Source organism: Perognathus longimembris, chromosome 8 (assembly GCF_023159225.1).
Source record: "Perognathus longimembris pacificus isolate PPM17 chromosome 8, ASM2315922v1, whole genome shotgun sequence".
Classification (NCBI taxonomy): Eukaryota; Metazoa; Chordata; class Mammalia; order Rodentia; family Heteromyidae; genus Perognathus; species Perognathus longimembris.
Genome location: NC_063168.1, coordinates 4,777,493 through 4,789,757, shown reverse-complemented (window position 1 = coordinate 4,789,757; position 12,265 = coordinate 4,777,493). Strand labels below are relative to the sequence as shown.

Genomic DNA, 12,265 nt, shown 5'->3' with positions numbered 1-12,265 from the left:
AGTGTTTTCCTAGGGGCACCCCAACACTCCGGCTCACAGCCGCCAAGGCCGGCAGAGGGGCGGGAGGGACGCGGGCATCCTGAGCCGCCCTTGGCCAAGTCAGCAAAACTCTCCAGAAGTTCAGCTGAGCGAGGCACAAGCCAGTGCTCGTGCTCGTAATCCCAGCTGCTCAAGAGGAGGAGATGGTAGTTCAAAGCCAGCGTGGGTGGGAAAGGCCGCGAGACGCTTGCCTGAAACGAACCAGCGAAAGTCCAGAAGCAGAGCTCTGTCTCACGTAGCAGAGTGCCGGCCTTGAATGAAAGCTCAAGGCGAGTGCCCAGGCCCTGAGTTCAAGCCCCAGTACTAGCACTGGTACATGCCCACCCGCGCGCACGCACACGCAGTTAAATGGAGGAAACCGAAAATCCCTATCATTAAAAGGCCTGTAATACCTCGTTTGTTCCTATTTTCCTTTCCATCATCCCAAGTACTACTACGGCTTGTATTCACGTGCCAATGGGCTCTTCGGGGTAATCCTGAGTGACTTCTAGGAAGAACGTCTAGAAACTTCCTTGTAAGTTAGTCAGTTGCTGGGTTCTAGGCACCTGGGGTGGCTACAGCCCAGGTGAAATGGCCAGCGTGCAAATGTGGTACCAGCGGGCTCTGCCTTTTCCTGCACTAACATCACCGTTGAGCTCTGGTTTAAAAAAAAGACATTGTGGACCCCAAGAAAATGAGAAGAGACAGAATAAATGTCCTCATTACAGCTACAGAAACAATTTTGAAAAGCAGGTTAGCTGCTAAAAGATGGCAAGAAACCGAATAATGATTCTGCCCTAAAAAAAGGTTGTCCTGTAATCATTCCTCTTTTGTGGCTTTCACACGCCGCCGCCTCCTCCTCTGAAGGCCACGGTCACTGGATTACACACACCAGCCACCGCACAATAGCCCACACGCTAGAGAGCCACTTAATCTAAAGAAGGCGCGGGGCACTTGTTCTAGACATATCCTCTATCTTTCTGCAAGTGGCATTTCAGAAAAAGTAAATAAACTTTGGCTGTTCTATTTTTGGTGCTTTTTTTTTTTTTTTTAAAGGGCTACATTCAATCACTGGCCCTGACTGTCCTTGTGTGCTTTACTTCTCTGAGCCATGGTGTCTTGGATAGAAAAGAGCCCTCCCCTCAAGAGACTGCTGTCCTATCAAATGAGCGGATGAGTGTGACTGACAGCTGAGCACACGGTCTGGCCCTCCCAATGACTCCTAGGCCTAATAATATTTCACTTGGCATAACTAGTTCAGAAAAACACGATAAAGAGATGCCCCAACAGTGACAACGATTTAATGGGGTAAAAAAAACAAACAAACAAACCGCAGGTGTGAAAATGTGTGGTTGACCCTGATTCCCAGGCTGTACTTAAGAAGACTATTAAAAGTAGTTAAGCTGGGTGCAGGCGGCTCATGCCTGTTATCCTAGCTATTCAGGAGGCTGAGATCTGAGGACCATGCTTCAAAGCCAGCCTGGGCAGGAAAGTCCGTGAGACTCTTATCTCGAATTATTCATCCAAAGGCTCAACTTGGAGCTGTGGCTCAAGCAGTAGATAGAGTGCCAGCCTGGAGTGGAAACCCTAAGGGGCACTGCTAAGGCTCAAGTTCAGGCCCCAACTCTGCCTCATCCTAATAACCAATGCCCAAAGTGGCAGAAGGCATACTGTGAGAGTATTTTTAATAAGTTGTTAAATTGCTCCTGCAGAGGGTAATTGCAGTAATAATATTGTGACGTATAATTCAGAATAGCAAGAAGAGGGGGTTTGGGATGCTTTTTATCATGAAGAACTGATAAACGCTTGAAATAACAGATAACCTACTTCTTGAGCTGATACAGATGTACCAGGAGAACACACTGTATCCCATAACGATGTACCGTTATCTTGCCATTTAGAGAGCTACTGGAATCGACAGGCATTTTATTCCTCATTTCTGAGTTGTGAGCAAGTTCTGGGTATGCATTCCGTTTATCTGAAAGATAGTCAGATGTCAGAGACGAACAAAGTGAATGGGGCCGGGCTGTGTCCAATCTTGTCCTGTTTCTCCCTGTACTGCAGATGCTGCAGAACTTGCCTTCCGTATCTTCTTACACACATGTCCCAGTGCAGATTGTGGAGGGCACAGAGAGAGATAAGATAAGGCGGTCAAGGCTGGCTTGAGCCCCTAGTGTGGCCCTCTGGGAACTTCTGGGTGGTGTGTGCACTGGCTGACTGGCTGGAACCAGAGCCTGAGAAGCCCCCGATTTTTGAGGTGAAGAAACCTCCTTGGATCCCAGCAGAGACAGGAAAGCCTGGCGGGGTCACCTGCAAGCTCTGAGCTCAGGGGGCAGACGCCCTGTGCTGTTGGAGCTGGCAAACACATTTGGAAAACCACCAGCCATGTTGCACTGGGTGATCATGGAGTTCTTTTCCTTCTACCTTAAGTCAACTAAGTCAGGGGAACTGTATGTGAATATGTTCCCGGTTCCATTGACAGCGGGCGAGTTGTTCTTCAGAGTAGGTCACGGGAGGAGGACGAGAGGGTCCAGGAATGAGAGGCTCATTCCAGCATTAAGGAGGAGTGTCATGAGTTTAACACCAGCCTTTGTAAGTTCATGAAATCATTCTCAAGAAATAAACAGAAGGTCAAGCGCCAGTGGCTTATGCTCGTAATCGTAACTACTTGGGAAGCTGAGGTCAGAGGATTCAAGTTTGAAGCCAGCCTGAGCAGAAAAGTCCTCAAATGACTCAAGCAGTGGAAGACCAGCTGAACCAATCACGAGACTGAGTTCAAAACCTAGTGCTACAAATTAATTCATTAATTAACAAGATTTTTCTGGGCTAGTGGGAGCTGGGCAGCAATGCCTTAAGCCAATGTTCTTTATTATATATATATATGTGTGTGTGCATATATATAGAGAGAGAGAGAGAGAGAGAGAGAAAGGTCACAGGAAATAGCACATGTCACATCTATCACAGTGAACTAGCTCTACAAAGCCCACACAGTCTCAGAATGCATGGGAATACACACAGACTACTTGGTTTGGATTGAAATCTCAGACACGAAAGGTTATCAAGTACTTTGCTCTGATAAATGGCAAAAGGTTTTGCAAGCAGATTGTGCCACGCTGAGCAACTGCCAAGACGTTCGAAGTGTCTGGTTTCTTCTAAAGCATCTCGGGTTCTCCACGAGGTTGCTTTCAAGAGGACGCCGGGATATGCTGTTTTCCATTGGCCAGCACGCACCTTGTCTGAGAAACATCAAGTACTTCATTCCGGAAGAACCAGCTCAAGCTTGCCATTTACCCAGCTGGATGCCGGGACTCTGAGTGGTGAACTGGTCACAGCAGCGAGTCATTTTTTTTAAAACACCCTTCTTTCCTTTTCGTCCTTCCTTTCTGCCCTTTGAGAGTGTGTGTGTGTGTGTGTGTGTGTGTGTGTGTGCGCACGTGCGTGCGCACGCTTGCTGGTACTGAGGCTTGGACTCAGGGCCTGGGCACTCTCCCATAGCTTTTTCATTCAAGGTGCTCTATCACTCGAGTCACAGCTCCGCTTTCGCCTTTTTGCTAGTTAACCGTGGCGGTAAGAGTCTCAGACTTTCCTGATTGGGCTGAATTCAAACTGTTAGCCTCACATCTCAACTTCCTGAGTAAACTCTAAGAACCAAGGCGTTGGAGAGGTCACACAGAGATGACTATCTTCACGTGCTCACCGGCTGCACTGATTCCACAACTGGACAGCACTCCTTCTCAGCAATATCCCATCCCCCCACCTGTAAAACGCCAGCAAAGGGATCTCTGGCAGCAACAGCCATACGGCAGACCGCCCTCGTGGAAGTGGTGACGTGGCAAATGAATGATCTGGTAGGTCAACGTGGCAGCCACACTAGACTGCCTTCTCCCTGCCCTCACTCCAAGCCCGCTCCAGGTTATGCCTATTTCCTCCCTCACCGTCACAGGCAGCTGATGAGAACCGCTCACCTTGCAAGGTGCAGGCCCGTGATCCTGACGATTTCTAAACAAGCCTTAACCCTGCAGGCAGTGGGAAAGTAAGTCATCAAGTTTTTAAACTCCAAACATACTCATTACGTTCGAATCGTAAATGACCTGTCTAGGCCCACACGCTAAAAGGCTTGGTCACCATCCTAGGGGGACTTTGGAAAAGTGGGCCCAGTGGAAGGAAGTCAGGTCATTGAGGCCGTGCCCTTGAAGGCGACCTTGGGACTGCTGGCTCCTTCCTCTTTTGCTCCTTCACTTCCTGGCTGCCATGAGATGAGCAGAACTCCTCTACTGTGCTTCTTCCTTGGCATTCTATGTTGCCATGGGTCTGAAGGCAATGTGGCCAAGTGACCACGGATTGAATCTCAGAGGGAAGGATGAACCTTTCCTCCTTCTAAGTTTTGTTATCTTGGGCATTTTGTCACACTGGCAGAAAGCTGACTATCAAAATACTAAACAGGTGTTTCAACCTAACACTAAAGACAAATCTGAATGCTGCTGAAGTAAACTACTTGGGAAATCATCCCAGAAGAACCAGTGCCTAGATGCTGGACTTGAAATGGAATTCATCTGTCTGAATTCAAAGCAAAAAGTTGTTCATGTTTATATGCCAAAGGTACAGACGTAAATAATTTTTTAAAGGCATTCTTATTTGTTGGTGGGTCTCAAACGTTGCTCTGCCACCTGTCATGTTACTGCAGATAGTGTAACGACTAATCATTTTATTGATGTGGGGATATTTGGGATGGTTTTGTGTGTACAACAAAGACTGGAAATCTACCCTATGTTCCTATTGTGTCCCCAGGAATTCTATTGATGGGTTTTATTTTGTATGTGGCCTGTGTTTCCCCTGGGAGAGATTTTTCTTTTGTCATATTGCTTCTGCCTTTTCTATCAGGGGACAGCAAATGGCTAGTGTTTTGGGGCACAAGACTGGCACTTGGCAGATGCGCTCTTCCCTAAAGGGGGATTTCCATTTCTTATAAGCATCACACATCCTATTTGCTTTGATGTCTTCACGAGTAGAAATGAGAAGGGTCGAAGAACCCAGCAAACTCTCTCCCCAGCCATGTCTCCTACAAGGCCTAAAGTGTTTCTAAGTGACCACTGAACATTCCAGCAACTGAATTCAGAGTCAGACTGCAACCTCCACGGACCCTAAAGGCGAAACACCTTCTTAGGATCCAGCTGCAAGGACATCTCCTCCACCTGGGAAACATTACTAAACTGGTGTGTCTCCTCGTGCATTGTCAAAAAGTCTTGTAAGATTACTCTTCTAAGATTGCTGGTGGCTCACACTTGCAATCTAGCTACTCAGGAGGAGGACCGGAGAGGATCCTGGTTCAAAGCCAGGAAAGTCCATGAGATTCTTATCTCCAATTAACCAGCAAAAATATGGGAGTGGAGCTGTTGCTCAAGGGATAGAGTGCCAGCCTTGAGCTAAGAAGCTGAGACAGCTCCTAAGCCCTGAGTTCAAGCCTTAGCACAAAAACAAAATAAAAACAGGAAATGAGTACTAGGTGAGCCACCTAGGTCATCTTTGGCTTGTAAAGGTGAGGGGGATATAGCTTGAATAGAGTTAGTTATATGATTTGAAATCTAATACAAACATTTTAAGGCCTAGAAAAGAAGCTGATGGGAAAAAACATTTTGAAATTTGGGGCTATCTTCTTGATCCTTGCTGATTCTTTTCTCTTTTCCAAAAAAATCTACGATGACCTTTATAAACACAAAAAAATAAGTTTTAAAATTCTCTTTAAAATGAGCTTTTATTATTGTATAGACTCACAAGAGGCCTGAAGAGTCACACAGCTTGATTCTTTTCACTTGCCTGCTTCTGGAAGCCTGAATGATTTTCAGTGACCTAAGCACATTTCTGAACACGGCCTATAGCAAAGCAGCAAAGCCTACAAAGTCTGGGTCCTTGGAAACTGGGTCCTAAGTCTCAATCCTTCTCTTACTCCTCCATCTCCCTTGCCTCCTTTGACTCTCCCCTGCCCTGAAGGCCTGCCTTGACTCTAGCAACACCTCTACTTTCCCATTTCCCATTTTCCCCAACTACTAGGCACTGGTGGTTCACGCCTGTGACCCTAGCTACGCAGGAGGCTGAGATCTGAGGGTCATGGCTCAAGGCCATCTTAGGAAACTCTGTGAGACTCTTATCTCCAATTAACCACCAGAAAACTGGAAGTGGTGCTGTGTTTCAAGTGAATAAAAGCTCAAGGACAGTGCCCAGATCCTGCGTTCAAGTCCTAGTATCGACGCTAAAATAAAAAGTGCCATTGACATACTCTTAAAAATCCGCTTTCAAGGTGTGCATTTATGGAATGTGGAGGGTGTTATAACAAAGAAATCTTTGCAAATCATAAAGGAACCTCCAGCAATTTTCTTTGAAAAGCAGAATGATATTACAGCATTTCTGGGACCACTAAATGCACTAAAATCACCGCCTTGGTACCTCGAGATGTCAGGCGGAAGTAGTCAGTCATCTTGAGTATGAAGTGGAAAGTGAACCTCAAGCCAATTCCCACATGCCCTGCAATAATGTCAGATGAATTATACTACCCTGAAAGGACTGATGGATGGCTTTAATCCTGTAAAGTGTTCTACTGGAACATGAACCACACCTCTCCAAGAGGTGAAGTGCTTGCCCTTCCCACTGCAACAGATATGGATCACACACGTGTGTGTGAAAGAGAGTGTACTGAGGCTTGAACTCAGGGCCTTGAGCTCTTGCGTGCCTTTTTCTGCTCAAGACTGGTGCTCTAGTACTTGAGCCACTCTTCTACCTCCAGTTTTTTGCTACTTTGTTGGGAATAAGAGTCTCACAGACTTTCCTGCCTGGGCTGGCTCTGGATGATGATCCTCAGATCTCAGCCCCCGGAGTAGCTAGGATCACAGGCGTGTGCCATGGCACCTGACTGGAAATGACTCTTGGATGTTTAGGGAAAATGGAGATGTTGAGGAGTGACCAGGATGAAGGCGGGTCTTTCACCGGTGCCCAGCTACCTTCTGCATTCTATCTTTAAGGCAGTCTAGATCCACAGAGCCCAAAGGTTATGTACCGGGCGTAGCCCCAGGTAAGATATCAACAAAGCTAGCCTGAAGATGGGTAGAGGTAATAAGCAAGCTTCTGGCTGCTCTATTTTGTATCTATTTAACTTCCACTCTGCCTCTCCTGTGGACTGGAAGACCTATCTTGGTTCTCTACTCCTGCCTTGGGTTTGAAGGCTTTACAAACTTAATCTGGAGTGAGTAAACCACGTGGAAAGATATTCAAGGAAACACCTCATCCTCCTGGCTTTTCTAGTCCCTTCTCTCCCATAACTTCAGTCACTTTCTCGAGGCCTAACAAGTGTCCTCGGCTGGTATAATCCTTGGAACTAGGCTAGATCAGCATTCTTTTTCTAACCATTTTGTTTTCTAACAAAGATGCTCAGACTCAGAAAAATTCAACAGCTGCTCCAAGTCACACAGTAGCTGAGCAGGAGCTACCTGGGGTCTGCTTAATTTCAAAACCTTCACTTTGTTTCTTTCTGTCAAGTTCCAATGTCCTCCATTCAGACGACACTACAAATCAAGTTTAGCAAGGTGGAGCCCTTCCAGAAAAATCCCCTTTTCTAGGTGCTTCTCTGGCACTTCTTGTCAGTTTAGAAAAAAAGGAATCAATCTCTTTCTCTCTTCCTTACCCTAAGGGCTCCTAGGGAGCAGGTAGGTCCTGTCACTGTACATTTCTGGGTTGACTATTTACGGTATGCTTAGTAGACAGGTCCTGAACCAGATCAGGCGAATCCCAGAATCCTGTTACTGTGCAGCATCCAGACATTATGTTCAGATTGAGAAATCATGAAGCTAAGATCCCAACCCAGATAGCCTGAGTTTGAATCTGCAGTTAACAAGGGCCCACTGTGATGAAGGAGCACTTTGAGGTCTTACACCCTCCACCTCTGCAAACAGATTGTTCATTTGCACCAGTATAGGAGATGAACTATTTTAAATAATAAAATAGAACTGCACATAAAGACCTGAAGACGTTCAAATGGTGTTTGAGGAAAAATTACCCAAGAAACGACTTCGATCAAAATACCAAGTAGTCCCAAATGTCAGTCAAAGAATTCAAGTGAGAAATAAGGCACTGACCTAAGGTAGAGACTGCCTGAAAACTTCCCCTTTTAAACATACTCCTATTTAATAAATGTTTATTTAGTGCTGTGAGGCAGTATTAATCATCAGATTTGAAATGGAATTACTCATAGTTAAGTACGCCATTAGCATTCAAAGAGTTCTAACCTTTGGACGGTGATTACTGACAATTCAGCTCATTTCCCCACACCTGAGTGAGCGCGCCTTGTAGGGAGGAGAGGAAGAGATAGAAATATGACCATCTCTGACCTCCTGTTTTTGCTACAAATAGAGGAAGGATCGGGAATATGCAAATCGAACATTTTTGTAAGCAAATAAGGCATCAAGTACCATTTTCACTACTTAAATGTGAAACCCAATTAGATGCTTGCTATGATAAAAACCAATTAAACTGTTGGTGTAATGCAGCCAAGAACACTGAGTCACTAGGCTATTTTCAATGCCTCACAATCCAATCTGACCTGCCTTGGGAAGGAGTTGTTGTATCCTGCATGCTATCAGCATAGGACAGCCAAGATCCAGCCCGGGAAAAGCATGGGACAAGCCACCAGGAGAGCAGAGCGCGAGGCTTACCACCAGCGCGAGACAGCAATCATATCGGAAGAAACTGGCCATTCATGTCAGGAGCAGAGCAAATACTTGTTTTAAAATTAACAAAGAGTTAACCCCTGTGGGTTCCTGGGATTCAAAAGCAAAGCTCTATAAAAAAAAAAATCAACATACAAAGATGAAGACACAAAAAGTATACACAGATAGGATTATAATCCTGCAGAAATTCAGTAATGTTGAAATCTTTCACTTCAACACAAGCAAGCCAGCAAGCTAGTGCCAGTGGCTCATGGCAGTCATCCTAGCTACTCAGGGAGCTGAGGTCTGAAGATCATGGTTCAAAGCCAGCCCAAGCAGGAAGGTCTGTGAGACTCTTATCTCCCATAGACCAGCAAAAAGCTGGAGTGGAACTGTGGCTCAAGTAGTAGAGAACCAGCCTCGAGTGAAAAAGCTAAAATACAACACCCAGGCCCTGAGTTCAAGCCCCAGTACAGATTTTTTTTTTAATGAGCAATGTCAAGAGTGCGCTATAAAGACTACCAAGAGTTACGTGAGACTGTATAAAAAGTTTAAATGGACTCCAACTATTATGACACACCAAGTAATGAAATCTTCAAAAAGCATCTTTGTTATTAAATATCCAGAAATATCAAGCAGGGATCAAACTCTTTTAAATGAACAAAGTAAGCTTTAAGACCGTCATTTTCTATACAAAGATTGATCCTCAGATCTGAGAGAACTATGGAAGACTGACATTGATCACGATGCATTGTACTTACAAACTGACATTGAATTGTCTGAATTGTACAACTACCTAATGACAATGAAAATATAAAAAATTTAAAAGATTGATCTTTTGTTCCATCCGAACATCTCCAATGATGCTCAGGACTTTTTTTTTCCAATCATACTAATTGGGGAAATTCACTTGGTCCTTAGCTCTTGGCATGTTTAACTCTTTGGGGCCAGGATAATGTTTTAATATATTTTCTCTTGAGTAGATTCCCTTCTTCAGCCTGTCCAGAAATAACGAGAATAAAACGGTTTCTGCATTTACACACAGTAGGGCATCAGGAGAAAAAAAAAACCAGATGCATAGATTTTTTTTAAAAGGAAAAGAGCTAAAAGCATATTAACAGTTCTTCTAAGCCACAGTCCTCATCCCTCTGTGAGGTAGAAGGTAATTACTGGTTGTCTGTATGCCACACACTTTATTTTTAACTAAATCTTTAAGTAGACTGCTGAGAAGCAGGAATACTTCTGATTCTGGTTTAGCTGTGATGAAACACTGAACGGGGCTTTGTAAAACAGTGCTCAGGTCAGACTATTTCTTTTAAACATTAGGCTTATATTTATTCAGGGGTTTATATCAAAACCATTTTTTTTTTTTTTGGTGGAGGATGGATACCCCCCACCAAAGGTTTTTCTTTCTTTCAGGAAATCTCGGTAGCAGAAAGCTAGAGCTAGCACATACCCTTGAATCAGAAGGGTACCTTTCCCAAGGAGGGCAGCTCCGTTTTTAAATGCAAAGCCACCATTCCTCGGCCAATTCACCATTCACCGGATGGGGGGCAAGGACTTGGTTGGTTGCGGGATGCAGAAGTGTTGATACAGCTGAGTCTAGCCAAGAGCTAATCACTTGGGAAGTCCAAATCCGGGGTGTGTGTGTGGTGGGGGGGGGGGTAGGGTGGCTCTTCGATTAAGGAAAAAGAAGGCTTGGGTTCCAATGATCAATCAAGATGGACTAGCTTGTGTGTGTTGAATTAATTCAATGTACCTGTAAACCAACAGAACTAACCAAGTTGACGACTGCAGGGTGAACACCAAAGCATTGATTAAGGAAACCCCAGGAAATCGCCCCCCCCCCCAATCTCCGGGACCCCTCTCTCGGACACCTGTGGAATGCTGGAGCTTTCTTTTCTTTTCACCTTGGTAACTAAAGCCCCCCTGGGGTGCAGTCCTTGGGCGGCTTCCTTGGTTTTGAGAACGGTCTGCATCCCGTCTGCTCCACAGCCCCGGTGACTACGGGCGCATCGCGGAGCTGAAAACAAACTTTCTTACCTCCATGAAGGAGGGGCGGGCAGGCGGGCGGGTGTGGAACGTGGCTCGTGGGGTGCAGCCCGTCCCTTTCCCCCCCCTCCCCGCACTGCTCCTCTTTAGAAAGGTCAAAGGTCCGTCCTGGTTTAGGGTGCACGCCCCCCACCCCCCCCCCCGCCCAACAGAACGCCCCGCGGGGCATCCGACCCGGTGGGGTCCCGGGAAGGGCGCCCCCCCCCCCCCCGGCGCAGGCTCCATCCGAACGCCCGGGACCCAACGCCCCGGTCCGGCCGCGCCAGCCTAAGGGACCCGGGGACCCGCGCGCGACGGGGCTCCGGGAGGGCGGCGGGCCACCTCCGCCACCTCCGCCACCTCCGCCGGGGGACGCGGCTCCTGTTCAGCCCCGTGGTCCCCCGGGAGGATGCCCCACTCCCGGGGTGGGGGGGGGGGTGCCTGGTCCTCGTCCCCCCCCGGGCGAGACGCACCTGGAGCCCAGCGGCGGCGTCCGGGCCGACGCCGTCCCCCCCCCCGCCCCACCCACCCCCGCGCCGGCCAGCGGGGGGCCGGGGGTGCCGGGCCCTCCCCGAGCGCGCGCGCGCTCCGCCCCGGGGCCCGGCGTCGCCCGGTGCCGGGTCCCCTTACCTCGGAGCGGGGCCGGGGCGGCCCGGGCGGGCCGGGTGCAGGCTGGGCCGGCCGGGTGGACGCGCCCTCCCGCCGCCGCTGGGGGCCCGGGCGGCGAACGGGCGCGGGGAGCTGCTGCGGGGCGGCGGCGGGAGGCGCTGCTCCCGCGCGCGCTGGGGTCCGGGGCTCCGCGGCTCCGCGGCTCCGCGGCTCGGCGGCCGCCGCTGCTGCGCCGCCCCCGCCGCCGGTCCGCTCGGCTGCTGCGGGAGGCCGGCTGCTCGCGCGCGCGGCAAACTCTTCCGCACGCCGAGCCGGCGCGGCGCGGCCCGCCGCCGCCCCCGCCGCCGCCTCCTCCCCCGCCTCCCGCTCCTCCTCCCGCTCCCCTTCCTCCTCCTCCTCCTCCTCCTGCGCCTCCGGCTCCTCGGATGGGCGGCCGCCGCCGGCCCGGGCTCGGCTGGCTCCGATCCAGCCGGGGACACGCACCCCGCCAACGGCGCAGGCACCCGCCGCCACCCCCCCCCGCACACCACCCGGACCCCCCGGCTCCTCCCGGCGGCGCGGACCCGCGGAGCCCCCGGGCCGCCGCCGCACGCGCCCCCGGACGGGGGGTCAGGCTGGGGGGGCCCGGGGTCGGGCCGCCCACGGAGGTCCCGTGGAAGTTGCCGCTCGGGTTGGGTGGGGGGGTCACGAGGTCTCTCTCCCCCGCGCCTGGGTGGGGGGTGGCGGGGGACGGCGCGGTGCCCCGCAGCCTCCCCGTCCCCTCCCCGCCCGCCGGGCATCGCCCCGCGGGGAGCCCCGCGCTTTCCCCGGGGCGGAGGGGGGGGGGAGTCCCGGGAGAGGACGGGGACCCGCTGCTCGGACAGTCCCCTCGGGGACGGGAGGGAACGGACTCGGCGCTTCTGCGGGCGCCGCGG

General features: G+C 49.8%; 1 protein-coding gene across 1 annotated transcript in view; it reads right to left on the bottom strand.

Annotated features, from left to right (window-relative positions):
* The window catches only part of Npas2 (neuronal PAS domain protein 2), a 112,957-nt gene extending 101,441 nt beyond the window's left edge, over positions 1 to 11,516 (bottom strand). The window contains exon 1 of the mRNA XM_048353516.1: positions 11,373 to 11,516. The gene's annotated coding sequence lies outside the window, so the exon portion shown is untranslated. The remainder of the gene's footprint in view (positions 1 to 11,372) is intronic.
* Between the last annotated feature and the right edge of the window lie 749 nt (positions 11,517 to 12,265).